Below are 7,500 nucleotides of genomic sequence, written 5' to 3' on the forward strand. Positions count from 1 at the left end.
GAGAGAGAGAGAGAGAGAGACAGCTGAGAGAGAGAGAGACAGCTGAGAGAGAGACAGCTGTAAACTCAGGTTTACACTTTAATTAGAACAGAATATCCAACAGGACAGAACAGGACAGAAAAGGACAGAAAAGGACAGACTCCACAGCAGCAGTGGAGTTTAATGTTAAACTGATACAGACAACAGAGAACTGAATCCAAACTGTTGCTTGTGTAAATTCAGTGAGTGAATCAGGTCCTGATGAAACCAGTTCCTGCTGGTTTTCAGGCTAAGACATGTTTCTTCAGAGGTCAGTGAACGCAGCATCTCGCCCCCCCCCCACAGGTTAAAGTGAGAGCACAGATCGACACCTGGCTCAGCTGAGCCGCCGAGCGTCAGGTTACCTGGTTGTGAATGAGGCAGTGATCTGTGCTCTGGACGTCAGCCAGTCTCTGATCACAGGTGACACAGGTAACCTGATGACTGACAGCTCACAGGTGAGGCTGCGCAGTGAAAGTGAGGAGGCTCTATAAATAGAGAGGTTTCCCTCTCTGTCCACCGCGGTGATAATCAGCAGCCGTTACCTGCTCACGTCACTGGAGTCGGTGATCCTGAAAATCCAGCAGGGATCAGGCTCTGTGAGCTGCAGAGGATCATGGGAAACTGTAATAACGCTGCACGTGGACTTTCTGAGGAGCCTCAGAGTCAAAGGTTAGCTCAGGTTAAAGTGAATGATGAACCAACGTCTCTGTAACGGAGCGTGTGAAGCCGTCACCTCAGCCAGCTGATTCCTGCTGTGGACGAAGGAGACGATGTGATTGGACGGCTGCAGCCGTGGGCACAGACTAATTTCTGGTGTAATGTTTTAGTTTGGAGGGCGAGGAGCCGGTGGGCGGCCGTGGCCTTAATTACTGTTGTTGCCTGTGTCACAGCAGCGATGACAGCTTCCTGTTGTCGTGCTGTTCCCCCTGTGGAGACCCCCCCCCCACACACACACACACACCTCTGACTGGTTTATAATTCATGTTCCTGCAGGTTAAAGCAGCGATCTGATGCCTCAGTAACACAAGCAGCAGTTTATCACAAACACAACCTGACACAGGAAACGCTGCACTGAACTGAAGCTGAGCGACGTCAGCAGCTGAAACTGAAACAGTTCAGTTTTATTGAGTCCTCCTCCTCCTCCTGTCGTCAGTGTTCATGTTCAGGTAAATCACCTGTCTGACTGACATACCTGCAGCTCCTGGATCTGCAGCTCAGACATGTGAACCATCATGTTGTTGTTTCTGAGACCTGCAGAGACCAGGACCCACATCTGGATCCAGGGTCTGTTTGAGACCTGAGTCCAGTTCTGGGACCTGGATCTTTAAAAAATGGCTCATTGTGGAGGTGGAGAAGCAAAGTGAGCTGGTCATCGAAACAGAGACGGAGAAAAACTGTCTGCTTTAACTGGCTGCTGTCTATGAAACTGGTCCTCGGTGAACCTGGTCCTGAATCTGGTCTTCTGAAAAGCTGCAGTGGGATCTGGTGGAACTAAAACTTAACTAATTTGTGAGCTCAAGACATTTTCAGGTTTTATTCTCCGACATAAAATGGGTCAGTAAATCCCCCACTCCTGATGTTTGAAGCTTTTACGTGTCTTAAAAAAGGCGGTTGCTAACGAGTGTCTAAATGAGACTACAGAGGTTGTCGGGGACGTTAACATGAAAACCCATCTACTCACCAGTCCACCTTTACAGCCTCGTTGTGTTTCTACTCACGCTCTTTCAAACTCTCACTAACTTTCTAAGAAGAAACTCAGTGAAAAAATCCCATTGGCTATTTCTGTGGAGGGAACCAGAGTGATGCTAATGCTAACCTCTGGGTCACTGCGCTTCTCTAATACTACATAGCTAATGTTAGCCTGAACAGCTATTTACTAGTAAACCTGCGTTCAGTCCTTTACTCACCGACAGCTGCCTGCAGAGGTAGAAAACAACATCGATGTTTGTTTTTATTTCTATCACTTCCATTCCGCTTCTGAAGTTAGCATGCTAACCAGCTAACCCCGGACTGTCTCGTTACTTTCCGATAGCGACTCACTGAAGCAGCTGCTCAGACAAAATATTCTAACTTTTGTATTGTAAACACAACGATTGTTTAAACTCTCCACCACTTTCTCCCGTGAAGAAAAGACGTTCAACAGCAGAGAAAACGTACAAACAGCCGTCTGAACGACAGTCAGAGGGTGGTGGTCCAGTAGTTCTGTGGGTGTAAGTTTATTATCAGTGGTCTAACTGGTTTTTGCGTCCAACAGCCTCAGAAGAGTTTTCAGGGGGTCAGGCTCCTCTCTGCGTCCGTCATGGACACGTTTTTCCGCCGTCACTTTAAGAGGAAGGAGGCTGCTCTGCCGGTGGATGTGGAGGCCACTTCCTGCCGCCAGCGGAGGCCCAGTGTGGCTGTCCCGACCAGTAAGGCTCGCCGCAGGTCCAGTGTGGGCCTTCCTTCCTCCACCCTGACCCAGCGGCGGCGGTCCAGCGTCCAGCTGCAGGGGGGGCTGCCGTGCGCGGGTGGGGGGCGTTTGGCGAAGGCGTCCAGACACAACAGGTGGGTGGGGAACGCTCGCAGGCGGTCCAGCACCACCACCCCCAGCGTCAACCCGAGGTTCGCCGTGTCCCGGAAGAAGACGGGGAAGCTGCGGACCATCGACACCCACCTGCTGGGGCCGTCCATGCTGCTGGCCAGTCTGATCCAGATGGCCGAGGAGGAGGAGGAGGGGCTACCTGCCGGGGAGCAGCAGGTGGAGGTGAGGGGTGGGGCCAACAACAGGAGGATGTTCTCACGCTCCAGCAGCCTCCACTCAGATGGAGACAACGACAGCAGCGATTACACCAGCGACAGCCAATCAGAGAGCAGCCAGGTGTCGGAGGCGGAGCAGCTGGCGGAGGAGGAGGACGATGCCTCCTGGTCTCTTGATCGGCACCTCTCTCCCTCCTCCACCCCCTCCTCCTCCTCTGCCCAGGAGGTGATGAGGAGGACGCCCCAGCTGGCGTCGACATCGCGGCCCCTGATCCGGGCCCCTCGCTGCCTCCGGAGGAACTCCTCTCAGGTGTTCACAGGTGACTCTGCTCCTCACTGCCGATACCGCGCCTCCAGCCAGAGGAGGAGGAGGAGGATCTCCACCATCTCCAAGGCTGGGAGCCCCTGGCCTGGGAGAGGCCCCCCGCTGCCCAGCCGCAGGAGCTCAGTCTACTACCTCAACCACCCGGCCTTCTACAGGGGCCCCGGGGCCCTCAGCCCGCTGGGGCCCACTGCTACGACTCCCGCCTGGAGAGTTGGAGTGCCTTCCTGCTGTATGTAGCCCGGAGTTAGCCGTTAGCTCAAGTTACTGAGAAACACACTTCACATTTATTAAACATTTAAACTGAGCTTTTCTTCCTTCATTACAACATGTGTCAGGAGGAGCTGTTTGTGAAGGAAATAATGAGTGTATGGGTGGAGTAAAGGTTCAGTATCTCTCTGTTTGCACCTGTTGCTGTGTGGGTCGGAGACAGGAAGGACAGGTGACACACCTGCAGCATGAAACATACCCCACATGAATAAATGACACAAACATCCTCTGTGGAGCTGAGGCTCATTAGCAGCTCACACCAACAACCACACCACTCAGCAGCTGTTTCTAAGGTTAATGAATGTGTTTGTGTGGATGCCTGAGCAGGAGACTGAGATCTCACAGCAGAGCCCACAGTTCACTGACGGTCTGACTCAGCCTGCAATAAAACACCTGTAGCTTCACCAGGGTCAAAGATCTGCACAGAGAAACTCATCACTGACACACAGGAGAAAATAACACGACAAAAGACTCGTTTATTTATTCACTTATAAGACATGAATAAATCCGTGCTCTGTGGTCCTGTGTTTTCAGGAAAGCCATTGCGAAGTCGGGTCTGCAGCACGCGGGGACTCAGCCCAACGTCTCGACATCAGGACCGAGTGAGTCGCTGCAGGAACCCAACAGCACCGTGGACTGGAGCGTGAGTCACTTTCACTTCCACTAACAAACTGAATCTAAATGATCCAGAGTAAATATCTGAGAGGCAGGTAATGAAGATCACTTAGAGCCAGGGCTGTTAATTATTCAAGGATATAAATAAAAAATGAAAAGGTGGCCTCCAGGAAACATGTTATTTGTTCAGATTATCAGATGGACATCTGTTTGTTTCTGTCTGCTAACGTTAGCGTTAGCGACACAGACCAGAAAGCCTGACCTCAGAGCAGTCAAACACCTGGTCTTATTAATCAGGAGCAGCTTTGGTTCCTGACTGATCCAGTAGAAGGAAAAACAACTGACTGTTGGTTTGAAGCCTCTCAAGTCCTGGAGATTTCTGATAAAACAGACGACTGGGACAAATCCTGTTGGATGTAAATAAATCCATAAAGTCCCAGAGGAAAAGTCCAGGACTGAGTTTCTGTCTCAGTCCAGGACTCCACATCCTCATGTTTTACGACAGTTTCTCTCTCTTCACTTGTTTTAATCGATCAGTGACAGACTCTCTTCCTCTGTGCCGTAAATCCAGCTTCATTTCTCTGCAGAAATTCTCCTCAGGTGTCAGAGCTGCAGGATGAAGAGACTTTATCTGTTGTCATCTTTTACAGTGTGCAAACAACATTTACTTTATTATGAGGAGTTAAAACAGAAAAGGTTTCAGTTTCAGTGAAGAGCAATGAGTGATGTGTTCATGGAGTGTCCGTGTGTTTCCATGCCTCCAGTCTCAGCCTTGAGCTCAGATCAACAGTCAGTCAGTTTTCTGACTGTGATAATAAACAGTCAGAAACAGCAGGAAGCAGAGAGTGTAGTGCTGCAGTCACAGGAGTCACTGTCCTTCTCTGTCACAGGACAACGCTCAGTTCGGAGACCACATCTGGTTCGAGACCAGCGGCTCCGGAGACTTCTGTTATGTCGGAGAACAGTACTGCATCGCTAAGTCACTGGTGAGTCACAGCGTCCGTCATCATCATCATCATCATCATCATCATCACTCGTCCTAGTCCAGACTCTCCTGATGTCAGAAACAGCTGCATCAGTTTTAAACCTGCTGAGTCTTTCTCAGTGTTTTCATGTTTTCATGTTTTCATCCCGAACCTGAGAATCTGTTTCTTCTCGGCAGCAAAAGTCAGTGGGGAGGAAGAAATGCGCCGGCTGTAAGATTTCAGTCCACACCATGTGTATGGAGCAGCTGGAGAAGGTAAAGTCTGGATCACCTGTGGATCAACAGACTGAGTCTCTGATGATTCTCCTCTCACTGTTTCCTGTCTGTGTCATCAGATTAATTTCAGGTGCAAGCCGTCGTTCAGAGAACCAGGATCTCGAGCTGTGAGAGAGGTCAGTGTCTGAACATCGTCTGAACCTAAAGGTCAGAACAAACTCACAGGATTCTCACCTGTCAACTGTTGTGTTTCAGTCCAACGTCGTGCGACACCACTGGGTCCACAGGAGGCGTCAGACAGGGAAGTGTCGACAGTGTGGGAAGGTGAGCTGAACTCTGAACTCTGACCTTTGGCCTTTGGCCTTTGCTCAGAGAGTCTGGAGCTGCAGAGATAACTCCATCTCTCCTTCTCTCACCAACAGGGATTTCAACAGAAGTTTTCATTTCACAGTAAAGAGATCGTCGCCATCAGCTGCTCGTGGTGCAAACAGGCGGTAAGTTACAGTCTGATCACACCTGGACACACCTGAACACACCTGATCACACCTGAACACACCTGGACGCACCTGAACACACCTGGACACACCTGAACACACCACACCTGAACACACCTGATCACACCTGATCACACCTGAACACACCTAAACACACCTGGACACAACACACCTGGACGCACCTGATCACACCTGGACGCACCTGAACACACCTGGACACAACACACCTGGACGCACCTGATCACACCTGAACACACCTGGACGCACCTGAACACACCTGGACACACACACCTGGACGCACCTGATCACACCTGAACACACCTGGACGCACCTGAACACAACACACCTGAACACACCTGAACACACCTGAACACACCTGAACACACCTGGACGCACCTGAACACACCTGGACACAACACACCTGGACGCACCTGATCACACCTGAACACACCACACCTAAACACACCTGAACACACCTGATCACACCTGAACACACCACACTAAACACACCTGAACACACCTGATCACACCTGAACACACCTGAACACACCTGATCACACCTGAACACACCTGAACACACCTGATCACACCTGAACACACCTGAACACACCTAGACATCAGTCAGCAGTGAAACCTGCCACATACAGACATCATCTTATTATTAGGATCAGAATCATCACGTCCTGCTCTATAACATCATTTCAAACATTTTGTCCTCGTTAGGCCACGCCTCCTCAGAGCTGATTCACTTTAATGTTTGGTTGGAATGCGTTTCCCTCTGCAGCTGTAATAAATCAGAGTGCTGTGATCCTGAACACACCTCAGTCATTAATCCACCTTTACCTGCTTTATTTTCCCTGATGTCTCAGAGTGGACGAGACCCACTCAAACAGTGGCACCCAGGCCTCTGAAAGACACAAAGATAAATAGATAAAGACATTTGTTAATGTAAAATGCTATTTCTATATTTCTCTTTCTTTCTACATGAATCATTAAATAAACGTAGAAATAACATTTCTGTAACATTCGATCTTCAGATCTTCCTCCTCTCACTCTCCCGCTCATATTTACTGCGTCACTCAAACGCACCACTAACAGATGATCAGTGCTGCAGGTGAAGGTGTGTGTAGATCATCTCTGGTCACATGACACTTTGACTTCCTCCCTGTAGCTCATGACTGAACAGTTTGTTTGGTGGAGGTGGGCAGCTTATATAATCACTGAGAACACCTACTACTGCACCAACCCCAGGTATGACTTCATCTGTCCTGCTGCTGCAGATCCTTCTCTCACCTGCTGTAAAACCAACAGACACTGACTGAGAGAGCTCAGGTGACCGTCAGGTGACCGTCACGTGACCGTCAGGTTGTTCACCTGCAGACACTCACAACTGTTGTTTTCAGAAGCTTCCAAAGCTCCAGGTCTTTCTTCAGGACGTGCGCTGTTTGAAAACATGTGACTTCCTGTCTGTTGGTCATGTGACTTCCTGTCTGTGTCTCAGTATCACAACAAGGTGACGTGCTTCATGCTGCAGCAGATCGAGGAGTGCTGCTCCCTGGGAGCTCACGCCGCCGTCATCATCCCCCCCACCTGGATCATCAGGGTCCGCCGGCCACAGGTGACACACACACACACACACACTCACACACACTCACACTCTGATTCTCACCTCTAAACACTGACGTGTGTGTGTTTTCTCTGCAGTCGTCTCTGAAGTCCAGTAAGAAGAAGAAGAGGACGTCGCTGAAATGCAACAAGTCGAGTAAGAAAGGAGCTGAGGTGAGGAGCAGCTGCAGCTGTTGGGATGTTTTATTGATCTAAAACCATGTGTTCACTCAGGG

General features: G+C 50.0%; 1 pseudogene; it reads left to right on the top strand.

Annotated features, from left to right (window-relative positions):
- Positions 1-2,067: 2,067 nt before the first annotated feature.
- LOC108892958 (diacylglycerol kinase zeta-like) overlaps positions 2,068-7,500 on the top strand; it is an 11,004-nt pseudogene continuing 5,571 nt past the window's right edge.

Source organism: Lates calcarifer, unplaced genomic scaffold, assembly GCF_001640805.2.
Source record: "Lates calcarifer isolate ASB-BC8 unplaced genomic scaffold, TLL_Latcal_v3 _unitig_2586_quiver_2491, whole genome shotgun sequence".
In the NCBI taxonomy this organism is placed as follows: domain Eukaryota; kingdom Metazoa; phylum Chordata; class Actinopteri; family Centropomidae; genus Lates; species Lates calcarifer.